This window comes from Ambystoma mexicanum, unplaced genomic scaffold (assembly GCF_040938575.1).
Source record: "Ambystoma mexicanum isolate Mex_15411 unplaced genomic scaffold, UKY_AmexF1_1 Mex_scaf1, whole genome shotgun sequence".
NCBI lineage: Eukaryota > Metazoa > Chordata > Amphibia > Caudata > Ambystomatidae > Ambystoma > Ambystoma mexicanum.
Genome location: NW_027182324.1, coordinates 3,893,388 through 3,907,027, shown reverse-complemented (window position 1 = coordinate 3,907,027; position 13,640 = coordinate 3,893,388). Strand labels below are relative to the sequence as shown.

Here is a 13,640-nt window from a genome sequence, read left to right as displayed (position 1 = left end):
ACTCATGAATGTGGCAAAACATTCAAATCCGTAAGTGGGTGAACATTAAAGTCCTAGATGCTGCAAATCTCTATATCTGGATACGGAATGACTGAAAAAAGTTATGTCTCCAGTGTCGAAATGTGTGTAATGCACTAGTAATTCATTTCCTTTATTGACCAGTGAGGTAGCCATGTATGGAGGTGCTGTAGAGTGAAAATCAAGTTTCAAATGGGCAGTGATCCCTGTGCCTGGATAGCTCAGTCGGTAGAGCATCAGACTTTTAATCTGAGGGTCCAGGGTTCAAGTCCCTGTTCAGGCGTACCTTTGCTTCTTTTACAAAAAATTAAGCAGGAAATATGAATTGCTCATTCTAATATGTGCTGTTTCTGATGGCATCGCAACCTTGGGCAATATGACTCTAAGGTAGTGGAGTCCAGAGTTCTTGGATGCTTTGCCAACATTTCAAGCCTGACTGTGCTTCTAAATAGCATGAAATAGCAATCTTTGTACAAAGTTTTAAAATTGGGGAGACAGATTGGTCGAAAAAAAAGCAGACAGGCGCTGCTGAGATTCGAACTCAGGATCTCCTGTTTACTAGACAGGCGCTTTAACCAACTAAGCCACAGCCCCTTTTTTGCATCTGGTCTCCTTTCCTTCCTCATGTAATCAATCAGAAGTGAAATCCACTTTTTTAAGGCTGGGCTTCTGTTGCAATATAAATTTTCAAAATGTTTTCCAATTGACTGAAACTCCATTGCACAAAACGAGCATGTCATTAATCGTCGATTTAGAGTGGACTGCATTGCCCAGTGTGTGCATTGAGGAGCACATGTTCGTCTTTACTGGGGAGCAAGTTTGCACTCATGAATGTGGCAAAACATTCAAATCCGTAAGTGGGTGAACATTAAAGTCCTAGATGCTGCAAATCTCTATATCTGGATACGGAATGACTGAAAAAAGTTATGTCTCCAGTGTCAAAATGTGTGTAATGCACTAGTAATTCATTTCCTTTATTGACCAGTGAGGTAGCCATGTATGGAGGTGCTGTAGAGTGAAAATCAAGTTTCAAATGGCAGTGATCCATGTGCCTGGATAGCTCAGTCGGTAGAGCATCAGACTTTTAATCTGAGGGTCCAGGGTTCAAGTCCCTGTTCAGGCGTACCTTTGCTTCTTTTACAAAAAATTAAGCAGGAAATATGAATTGCTCATTCTAATATGTGCTATTTCTGATGGCATCGCAACCTTGGGCAATATGACTCTAAGGTAGTGGAGTCCAGAGTTCTTGGATGCTTTGCCAACATATGAAGCCTGACTGTGCTTCTAAATAGCATGAAATAGCAATCTTTGTACAAAGTTTTAATATTGGGGAGACAGATTGGTCGAAAAAAAGCAGACAGGCGCTGCTGAGATTCGAACTCAGGATCTCCTGTTTACTAGACAGGCGCTTTAACCAACTAAGCCACAGCACCTTTTTTGCATCTGGTCTCCTTTCCTTCCTCATGTAATCATTTAGAAGTGAAATCCACTTTTTTAAGGCTGGGCTTCTGTTGCAATATAACTTTTCAAAATGTTTTCCAATTGACTGAAACTCCATTGCACAAAACAAGCATGTCATTAATCGTCGATTTAGAGTGGACTGCATTGCCCAGTGTGTGCATTGAGGAGCACATGTTCGTCTTTACTGGGGAGCAAGTTTGCACTCATGAATGTGGCAAAACATTCAAATCCGTAAGTGGGTGAACATTAAAGTCCTAGATGCTGCAAATCTCTATATCTGGATACGGAATGACTGAAAAAAGTTATGTCTCCAGTGTCGAAATGTGTGTAATGCACTAGTAATTCATTTCCTTTATTGACCAGTGAGGTAGCCATGTATGGAGGTGCTGTAGAGTGAAAATCAAGTTTCAAATGGGCAGTGATCCCTGTGCCTGGATAGCTCAGTCGGTAGAGCATCAGACTTTTAATCTGAGGGTCCAGGGTTCAAGTCCCTGTTCAGGCGTACCTTTGCTTCTTTTACAAAAAATTAAGCAGGAAATATGAATTGCTCATTCTAATATGTGCTGTTTCTGATGGCATCGCAACCTTGGGCAATATGACTCTAAGGTAGTGGAGTCCAGAGTTCTTGGATGCTTTGCCAACATTTCAAGCCTGACTGTGCTTCTAAATAGCATGAAATAGCAATCTTTGTACAAAGTTTTAATATTGGGGAGACAGATTGGTCGAAAAAAAAGCAGACAGGCACTGCTGAGATTCGAACTCAGGATCTCCTGTTTACTAGACAGGCGCTTTAACCAACTAAGCCACAGCCCCTTTTTTGCATCTGGTCTCCTTTCCTTCCTCATGTAATCAATCAGAAGTGAAATCCACTTTTTTAAGGCTGGGCTTCTGTTGCAATATAACTTTTCAAAATGTTTTCCAATTGACTGAAACTCCATTGCACAAAACGAGCATGTCATTAATCGTCGATTTAGAGTGGACTGCATTGCCCAGTGTGTGCATTGAGGAGCACATGTTCGTCTTTACTGGGGAGCAAGTTTGCACTCATGAATGTGGCAAAACATTCAAATCCGTAAGTGGGTGAACATTAAAGTCCTAGATGCTGCAAATCTCTATATCTGGATACGGAATGACTGAAAAAAGTTATGTCTCCAGTGTCAAAATGTGTGTAATGCACTAGTAATTCATTTCCTTTATTGACCAGTGAGGTAGCCATGTATGGAGGTGCTGTAGAGTGAAAATCAAGTTTCAAATGGGCAGTGATCCCTGTGCCTGGATAGCTCAGTCGGTAGAGCATCAGACTTTTAATCTGAGGGTCCAGGGTTCAAGTCCCTGTTCAGGCGTACCTTTGCTTCTTTTACAAAAAATTAAGCAGGAAATATGAATTGCTCATTCTAATATGTGCTATTTCTGATGGCATCGCAACCTTGGGCAATATGACTCTAAGGTAGTGGAGTCCAGAGTTCTTGGATGCTTTGCCAACATATCCAAGCCTGACTGTGCTTCTAAATAGCATGAAATAGCAATCTTTGTACAAAGTTTTAATATTGGGGAGACAGATTGGTCGAAAAAAAGCAGACAGGCGCTGCTGAGATTCTAACTCAGGATCTCCTGTTTACTAGACAGGCGCTTTAACCAACTAAGCCACAGCACCTTTTTTGAATCTGGTCTCCTTTCCTTCCTCGTGTAATCATTTAGAAGTGAAATCCACTTTTTTAAGGCTGGGCTTCTGTTGCAATATAACTTTTCAAAATGTTTTCCAATTGACTGAAACTCCATTGCACAAAACGAGCATGTCATTAATCGTCGATTTAGAGTGGACTGCATTGCCCAGTGTGTGCATTGAGGAGCACATGTTCGTATTTACTGGGGAGCAAGTTTGCACTCATGAATGTGGCAAAACATTCAAATCCGTAAGTGGGTGAACATTAAAGTCCTAGATGCTGCAAATCTCTATATCTGGATACGGAATGACTGAAAAAAGTTATGTCTCCAGTGTCAAAATGTGTGTAATGCACTAGTAATTCATTTCCTTTATTGACCAGTGAGGTAGCCATGTATGGAGGTGCTGTAGAGTGAAAATCAAGTTTCAAATGGGCAGTGATCCCTGTGCCTGGATAGCTCAGTCGGTAGAGCATCAGACTTTTAATCTGAGGGTCCAGGGTTCAAGTCCCTGTTCAGGCGTACCTTTGCTTCTTTTACAAAAAATTAAGCAGGAAATATGAATTGCTCATTCTAATATGTGCTATTTCTGATGGCATCGCAACCTTGGGCAATATGACTCTAAGGTAGTGGAGTCCAGAGTTCTTGGATGCTTTGCCAACATATCCAAGCCTGACTGTGCTTCTAAATAGCATGAAATAGCAATCTTTGTACAAAGTTTTAATATTGGGGAGACAGATTGGTTGAAAAAAAGCAGACAGGCGCTGCTGAGATTCTAACTCAGGATCTCCTGTTTACTAGACAGGCGCTTTAACCAACTAAGCCACAGCACCTTTTTTGCATCTGGTCTCCTTTCCTTCCTCGTGTAATCATTTAGAAGTGAAATCCACTTTTTTAAGGCTGGGCTTCTGTTGCAATATAACTTTTCAAAATGTTTTCCAATTGACTGAAACTCCATTGCACAAAACGAGCATGTCATTAATCGTCGATTTAGAGTGGACTGCATTGCCCAGTGTGTGCATTGAGGAGCACATGTTCGTATTTACTGTGGAGCAAGTTTGCACTCATGAATGTGGCAAAACATTCAAATCCGTAAGTGGGTGAACATTAAAGTCCTAGATGCTGCAAATCTCTATATCTGGATACGGAATGACTGAAAAAAGTTATGTCTCCAGTGTCAAAATGTGTGTAATGCACTAGTAATTCATTTCCTTTATTGACCAGTGAGGTAGCCATGTATGGAGGTGCTGTAGAGTGAAAATCAAGTTTCAAATGGCAGTGATCCATGTGCATGGATAGCTCAGTCGGTAGAGCATCAGACTTTTAATCTGAGGGTCCAGGGTTCAAGTCCCTGTTCAGGCGTACCTTTGCTTCTTTTACAAAAAATTAAGCAGGAAATATGAATTGCTCATTCTAATATGTGCTATTTCTGATGGCATCGCAACCTTGGGCAATATGACTCTAAGGTAGTGGAGTCCAGAGTTCTTGGATGCTTTGCCAACATATCAAGCCTGACTGTGCTTCTAAATAGCATGAAATAGCAATCTTTGTACAAAGTTTTAATATTGGGGAGACAGATTGGTCGAAAAAAAGCAGACAGGCGCTGCTGAGATTCTAACTCAGGATCTCCTGTTTACTAGACAGGCGCTTTAACCAACTAAGCCACAGCACCTTTTTTGCATCTGGTCTCCTTTCCTTCCTCATGTAATCATTTAGAAGTGAAATCCACTTTTTTAAGGCTGGGCTTCTGTTGCAATATAACTTTTCAAAATGTTTTCCAATTGACTGAAACTCCATTGCACAAAACGAGCATGTCATTAATCGTCGATTTAGAGTGGACTGCATTGCCCAGTGTGTGCATTGAGGAGCACATGTTCGTATTTACTGGGGAGCAAGTTTGCACTCATGAATGTGGCAAAACATTCAAATCCGTAAGTGGGTGAACATTAAAGTCCTAGATGCTGCAAATCTCTATATCTGGATACGGAATGACTGAAAAAAGTTATGTCTCCAGTGTCAAAATGTGTGTAATGCACTAGTAATTCATTTCCTTTATTGACCAGTGAGGTAGCCATGTATGGAGGTGCTGTAGAGTGAAAATCAAGTTTCAAATGGGCAGTGATCCCTGTGCCTGGATAGCTCAGTCGGTAGAGCTTCAGACTTTTAATCTGAGGGTCCAGGGTTCAAGTCCCTGTTCAGGCGTACCTTTGCTTCTTTTACAAAAAATTAAGCAGGAAATATGAATTGCTCATTCTAATATGTGCTGTTTCTGATGGCATCGCAACCTTGGGCAATATGACTCTAAGGTAGTGGAGTCCAGAGTTCTTGGATGCTTTGCCAACATTTCAAGCCTGACTGTGCTTCTAAATAGCATGAAATAGCAATCTTTTTACAAAGTTTTAATATTGGGGAGACAGATTGGTCGAAAAAAAAGCAGACAGGCGCTGCTGAGATTCGAACTCAGGATCTCCTGTTTACTAGACAGGCGCTTTAACCAACTAAGCCACAGCCCCTTTTTTGCATCTGGTCTCCTTTCCTTCCTCATGTAATCAATCAGAAGTGAAATCCACTTTTTTAAGGCTGGGCTTCTGTTGCAATATAAATTTTCAAAATGTTTTCCAATTGACTGAAACTCCATTGCACAAAACGAGCATGTCATTAATCGTCGATTTAGAGTGGACTGCATTGCCCAGTGTGTGCATTGAGGAGCACATGTTCGTCTTTACTGGGGAGCAAGTTTGCACTCATGAATGTGGCAAAACATTCAAATCCGTAAGTGGGTGAACATTAAAGTCCTAGATGCTGCAAATCTCTATATCTGGATACGGAATGACTGAAAAAAGTTATGTCTCCAGTGTCAAAATGTGTGTAATGCACTAGTAATTCATTTCCTTTATTGACCAGTGAGGTAGCCATGTATGGAGGTGCTGTAGAGTGAAAATCAAGTTTCAAATGGCAGTGATTCATGTGCATGGATAGCTCAGTCGGTAGAGCATCAGACTTTTAATCTGAGGGTCCAGGGTTCAAGTCCCTGTTCAGGCGTACCTTTGCTTCTTTTACAAAAAATTAAGCAGGAAATATGAATTGCTCATTCTAATATGTGCTATTTCTGATGGCATCGCAACCTTGGGCAATATGACTCTAAGGTAGTGGAGTCCAGAGTTCTTGGATGCTTTGCCAACATATCAAGCCTGACTGTGCTTCTAAATAGCATGAAATAGCAATCTTTGTACAAAGTTTTAATATTGGGGAGACAGATTGGTCGAAAAAAAGCAGACAGGCGCTGCTGAGATTCTAACTCAGGATCTCCTGTTTACTAGACAGGCGCTTTAACCAACTAAGCCACAGCACCTTTTTTGCATCTGGTCTCCTTTCCTTCCTCATGTAATCATTTAGAAGTGAAATCCACTTTTTTAAGGCTGGGCTTCTGTTGCAATATAACTTTTCAAAATGTTTTCCAATTGACTGAAACTCCATTGCACAAAACGAGCATGTCATTAATCGTCGATTTAGAGTGGACTGCATTGCCCAGTGTGTGCATTGAGGAGCACATGTTCGTATTTACTGGGGAGCAAGTTTGCACTCATGAATGTGGCAAAACATTCAAATCCGTAAGTGGGTGAACATTAAAGTCCTAGATGCTGCAAATCTCTATATCTGGATACGGAATGACTGAAAAAAGTTATGTCTCCAGTGTCGAAATGTGTGTAATGCACTAGTAATTCATTTCCTTTATTGACCAGTGAGGTAGCCATGTATGGAGGTGCTGTAGAGTGAAAATCAAGTTTCAAATGGGCAGTGATCCCTGTGCCTGGATAGCTCAGTCGGTAGAGCATCAGACTTTTAATCTGAGGGTCCAGGGTTCAAGTCCCTGTTCAGGCGTACCTTTGCTTCTTTTACAAAAAATTAAGCAGGAAATATGAATTGCTCATTCTAATATGTGCTGTTTCTGATGGCATCGCAACCTTGGGCAATATGACTCTAAGGTAGTGGAGTCCAGAGTTCTTGGATGCTTTGCCAACATTTCAAGCCTGACTGTGCTTCTAAATAGCATGAAATAGCAATCTTTGTACAAAGTTTTAATATTGGGGAGACAGATTGGTCGAAAAAAAAGCAGACAGGCGCTGCTGAGATTCGAACTCAGGATCTCCTGTTTACTAGACAGGCGCTTTAACCAACTAAGCCACAGCCCCTTTTTTGCATCTGGTCTCCTTTCCTTCCTCATGTAATCAATCAGAAGTGAAATCCACTTTTTTAAGGCTGGGCTTCTGTTGCAATATAACTTTTCAAAATGTTTTCCAATTGACTGAAACTCCATTGCACAAAACGAGCATGTCATTAATCGTCGATTTAGAGTGGACTGCATTGCCCAGTGTGTGCATTGAGGAGCACATGTTCGTCTTTACTGGGGAGCAAGTTTGCACTCATGAATGTGGCAAAACATTCAAATCCGTAAGTGGGTGAACATTAAAGTCCTAGATGCTGCAAATCTCTATATCTGGATACGGAATGACTGAAAAAAGTTATGTCTCCAGTGTCAAAATGTGTGTAATGCACTAGTAATTCATTTCCTTTATTGACCAGTGAGGTAGCCATGTATGGAGGTGCTGTAGAGTGAAAATCAAGTTTCAAATGGGCAGTGATCCCTGTGACTGGATAGCTCAGTCGGTAGAGCATCAGACTTTTAATCTGAGGGTCCAGGGTTCAAGTCCCAGTTCAGGCGTACCTTTGCTTCTTTTACAAAAAATTAAGCAGGAAATATGAATTGCTCATTCTAATATGTGCTATTTCTGATGGCATCGCAACCTTGGGCAATATGACTCTAAGGTAGTGGAGTCCAGAGTTCTTGGATGCTTTGCCAACATATGAAGCCTGACTGTGCTTCTAAATAGCATGAAATAGCAATCTTTGTACAAAGTTTTAATATTGGGGAGACAGATTGGTCGAAAAAAAGCAGACATGCGCTGCTGAGATTCTAACTCAGGATCTCCTGTTTACTAGACAGGCGCTTTAACCAACTAAGCCACAGCACCTTTTTTGCATCTGGTCTCCTTTCCTTCCTCGTGTAATCATTTAGAAGTGAAATCCACTTTTTTAAGGCTGGGCTTCTGTTGCAATATAACTTTTCAAAATGTTTTCCAATTGACTGAAACTCCATTGCACAAAACGAGCATGTCATTAATCGTCGATTTAGAGTGGACTGCATTGCCCAGTGTGTGCATTGAGGAGCACATGTTCGTATTTACTGGGGAGCAAGTTTGCACTCATGAATGTGGCAAAACATTCAAATCCGTAAGTGGGTGAACATTAAAGTCCTAGATGCTGCAAATCTCTATATCTGGATACGGAATGACTGAAAAAAGTTATGTCTCCAGTGTCAAAATGTGTGTAATGCACTAGTAATTCATTTCCTTTATTGACCAGTGAGGTAGCCATGTATGGAGGTGCTGTAGAGTGAAAATCAAGTTTCAAATGGCAGTGATCCATGTGCCTGGATAGCTCAGTCGGTAGAGCATCAGACTTTTAATCTGAGGGTCCAGGGTTCAAGTCCCTGTTCAGGCGTACCTTTGCTTCTTTTACAAAAAATTAAGCAGGAAATATGAATTGCTCATTCTAATATGTGCTATTTCTGATGGCATCGCAACCTTGGGCAATATGACTCTAAGGTAGTGGAGTCCAGAGTTCTTGGATGCTTTGCCAACATATGAAGCCTGACTGTGCTTCTAAATAGCATGAAATAGCAATCTTTGTACAAAGTTTTAATATTGGGGAGACAGATTGGTCGAAAAAAAGCAGACAGGCGCTGCTGAGATTCGAACTCAGGATCTCCTGTTTACTAGACAGGCGCTTTAACCAACTAAGCCACAGCACCTTTTTTGCATCTGGTCTCCTTTCCTTCCTCATGTAATCATTTAGAAGTGAAATCCACTTTTTTAAGGCTGGGCTTCTGTTGCAATATAACTTTTCAAAATGTTTTCCAATTGACTGAAACTCCATTGCACAAAACAAGCATGTCATTAATCGTCGATTTAGAGTGGACTGCATTGCCCAGTGTGTGCATTGAGGAGCACATGTTCGTCTTTACTGGGGAGCAAGTTTGCACTCATGAATGTGGCAAAACATTCAAATCCGTAAGTGGGTGAACATTAAAGTCCTAGATGCTGCAAATCTCTATATCTGGATACGGAATGACTGAAAAAAGTTATGTCTCCAGTGTCGAAATGTGTGTAATGCACTAGTAATTCATTTCCTTTATTGACCAGTGAGGTAGCCATGTATGGAGGTGCTGTAGAGTGAAAATCAAGTTTCAAATGGGCAGTGATCCCTGTGCCTGGATAGCTCAGTCGGTAGAGCATCAGACTTTTAATCTGAGGGTCCAGGGTTCAAGTCCCTGTTCAGGCGTACCTTTGCTTCTTTTACAAAAAATTAAGCAGGAAATATGAATTGCTCATTCTAATATGTGCTGTTTCTGATGGCATCGCAACCTTGGGCAATATGACTCTAAGGTAGTGGAGTCCAGAGTTCTTGGATGCTTTGCCAACATTTCAAGCCTGACTGTGCTTCTAAATAGCATGAAATAGCAATCTTTGTACAAAGTTTTAATATTGGGGAGACAGATTGGTCGAAAAAAAAGCAGACAGGCACTGCTGAGATTCGAACTCAGGATCTCCTGTTTACTAGACAGGCGCTTTAACCAACTAAGCCACAGCCCCTTTTTTGCATCTGGTCTCCTTTCCTTCCTCATGTAATCAATCAGAAGTGAAATCCACTTTTTTAAGGCTGGGCTTCTGTTGCAATATAACTTTTCAAAATGTTTTCCAATTGACTGAAACTCCATTGCACAAAACGAGCATGTCATTAATCGTCGATTTAGAGTGGACTGCATTGCCCAGTGTGTGCATTGAGGAGCACATGTTCGTCTTTACTGGGGAGCAAGTTTGCACTCATGAATGTGGCAAAACATTCAAATCCGTAAGTGGGTGAACATTAAAGTCCTAGATGCTGCAAATCTCTATATCTGGATACGGAATGACTGAAAAAAGTTATGTCTCCAGTGTCAAAATGTGTGTAATGCACTAGTAATTCATTTCCTTTATTGACCAGTGAGGTAGCCATGTATGGAGGTGCTGTAGAGTGAAAATCAAGTTTCAAATGGGCAGTGATCCCTGTGCCTGGATAGCTCAGTCGGTAGAGCATCAGACTTTTAATCTGAGGGTCCAGGGTTCAAGTCCCTGTTCAGGCGTACCTTTGCTTCTTTTACAAAAAATTAAGCAGGAAATATGAATTGCTCATTCTAATATGTGCTATTTCTGATGGCATCGCAACCTTGGGCAATATGACTCTAAGGTAGTGGAGTCCAGAGTTCTTGGATGCTTTGCCAACATATCCAAGCCTGACTGTGCTTCTAAATAGCATGAAATAGCAATCTTTGTACAAAGTTTTAATATTGGGGAGACAGATTGGTCGAAAAAAAGCAGACAGGCGCTGCTGAGATTCTAACTCAGGATCTCCTGTTTACTAGACAGGCGCTTTAACCAACTAAGCCACAGCACCTTTTTTGCATCTGGTCTCCTTTCCTTCCTCGTGTAATCATTTAGAAGTGAAATCCACTTTTTTAAGGCTGGGCTTCTGTTGCAATATAACTTTTCAAAATGTTTTCCAATTGACTGAAACTCCATTGCACAAAACGAGCATGTCATTAATCGTCGATTTAGAGTGGACTGCATTGCCCAGTGTGTGCATTGAGGAGCACATGTTCGTATTTACTGGGGAGCAAGTTTGCACTCATGAATGTGGCAAAACATTCAAATCCGTAAGTGGGTGAACATTAAAGTCCTAGATGCTGCAAATCTCTATATCTGGATACGGAATGACTGAAAAAAGTTATGTCTCCAGTGTCAAAATGTGTGTAATGCACTAGTAATTCATTTCCTTTATTGACCAGTGAGGTAGCCATGTATGGAGGTGCTGTAGAGTGAAAATCAAGTTTCAAATGGCAGTGATCCATGTGCATGGATAGCTCAGTCGGTAGAGCATCAGACTTTTAATCTGAGGGTCCAGGGTTCAAGTCCCTGTTCAGGCGTACCTTTGCTTCTTTTACAAAAAATTAAGCAGGAAATATGAATTGCTCATTCTAATATGTGCTATTTCTGATGGCATCGCAACCTTGGGCAATATGACTCTAAGGTAGTGGAGTCCAGAGTTCTTGGATGCTTTGCCAACATATCAAGCCTGACTGTGCTTCTAAATAGCATGAAATAGCAATCTTTGTACAAAGTTTTAATATTGGGGAGACAGATTGGTCGAAAAAAAGCAGACAGGCGCTGCTGAGATTCTAACTCAGGATCTCCTGTTTACTAGACAGGCGCTTTAACCAACTAAGCCACAGCACCTTTTTTGCATCTGGTCTCCTTTCCTTCCTCATGTAATCATTTAGAAGTGAAATCCACTTTTTTAAGGCTGGGCTTCTGTTGCAATATAACTTTTCAAAATGTTTTCCAATTGACTGAAACTCCATTGCACAAAACGAGCATGTCATTAATCGTCGATTTAGAGTGGACTGCATTGCCCAGTGTGTGCATTGAGGAGCACATGTTCGTATTTACTGGGGAGCAAGTTTGCACTCATGAATGTGGCAAAACATTCAAATCCGTAAGTGGGTGAACATTAAAGTCCTAGATGCTGCAAATCTCTATATCTGGATACGGAATGACTGAAAAAAGTTATGTCTCCAGTGTCAAAATGTGTGTAATGCACTAGTAATTCATTTCCTTTATTGACCAGTGAGGTAGCCATGTATGGAGGTGCTGTAGAGTGAAAATCAAGTTTCAAATGGGCAGTGATCCCTGTGCCTGGATAGCTCAGTCGGTAGAGCATCAGACTTTTAATCTGAGGGTCCAGGGTTCAAGTCCCTGTTCAGGCGTACCTTTGCTTCTTTTACAAAAAATTAAGCAGGAAATATGAATTGCTCATTCTAATATGTGCTGTTTCTGATGGCATCGCAACCTTGGGCAATATGACTCTAAGGTAGTGGAGTCCAGAGTTCTTGGATGCTTTGCCAACATTTCAAGCCTGACTGTGCTTCTAAATAGCATGAAATAGCAATCTTTGTACAAAGTTTTAATATTGGGGAGACAGATTGGTCGAAAAAAAAGCAGACAGGCGCTGCTGAGATTCGAACTCAGGATCTCCTGTTTACTAGACAGGCGCTTTAACCAACTAAGCCACAGCCCCTTTTTTGCATCTGGTCTCCTTTCCTTCCTCATGTAATCAATCAGAAGTGAAATCCACTTTTTTAAGGCTGGGCTTCTGTTGCAATATAAATTTTCAAAATGTTTTCCAATTGACTGAAACTCCATTGCACAAAACGAGCATGTCATTAATCGTCGATTTAGAGTGGACTGCATTGCCCAGTGTGTGCATTGAGGAGCACATGTTCGTCTTTACTGGGGAGCAAGTTTGCACTCATGAATGTGGCAAAACATTCAAATCCGTAAGTGGGTGAACATTAAAGTCCTAGATGCTGCAAATCTCTATATCTGGATACGGAATGACTGAAAAAAGTTATGTCTCCAGTGTCAAAATGTGTGTAATGCACTAGTAATTCATTTCCTTTATTGACCAGTGAGGTAGCCATGTATGGAGGTGCTGTAGAGTGAAAATCAAGTTTCAAATGGCAGTGATTCATGTGCATGGATAGCTCAGTCGGTAGAGCATCAGACTTTTAATCTGAGGGTCCAGGGTTCAAGTCCCTGTTCAGGCGTACCTTTGCTTCTTTTACAAAAAATTAAGCAGGAAATATGAATTGCTCATTCTAATATGTGCTATTTCTGATGGCATCGCAACCTTGGGCAATATGACTCTAAGGTAGTGGAGTCCAGAGTTCTTGGATGCTTTGCCAACATATCAAGCCTGACTGTGCTTCTAAATAGCATGAAATAGCAATCTTTGTACAAAGTTTTAATATTGGGGAGACAGATTGGTCGAAAAAAAGCAGACAGGCGCTGCTGAGATTCTAACTCAGGATCTCCTGTTTACTAGACAGGCGCTTTAACCAACTAAGCCACAGCACCTTTTTTGCATCTGGTCTCCTTTCCTTCCTCATGTAATCATTTAGAAGTGAAATCCACTTTTTTAAGGCTGGGCTTCTGTTGCAATATAACTTTTCAAAATGTTTTCCAATTGACTGAAACTCCATTGCACAAAACGAGCATGTCATTAATCGTCGATTTAGAGTGGACTGCATTGCCCAGTGTGTGCATTGAGGAGCACATGTTCGTATTTACTGGGGAGCAAGTTTGCACTCATGAATGTGGCAAAACATTCAAATCCGTAAGTGGGTGAACATTAAAGTCCTAGATGCTGCAAATCTCTATATCTGGATACGGAATGACTGAAAAAAGTTATGTCTCCAGTGTCGAAATGTGTGTAATGCACTAGTAATTCATTTCCTTTATTGACCAGTGAGGTAGCCATGTATGGAGGTGCTGTAGAGTGAA

The 13,640-nt window shown here is 41.0% G+C and overlaps 2 non-coding genes across 2 annotated transcripts; both read right to left on the bottom strand.

The window, feature by feature from the left end:
* Positions 1–1,377: 1,377 nt before the first annotated feature.
* Positions 1,378–1,451, bottom strand: TRNAT-AGU (transfer RNA threonine (anticodon AGU)). The gene has a single exon. It is a non-coding gene; the product is annotated as a tRNA-Thr (tRNA).
* Positions 1,452–8,939: 7,488 nt separating this feature from the next.
* On the bottom strand, positions 8,940–9,013 carry TRNAT-AGU (transfer RNA threonine (anticodon AGU)). The gene has a single exon. It is a non-coding gene; the product is annotated as a tRNA-Thr (tRNA).
* Between the last annotated feature and the right edge of the window lie 4,627 nt (positions 9,014–13,640).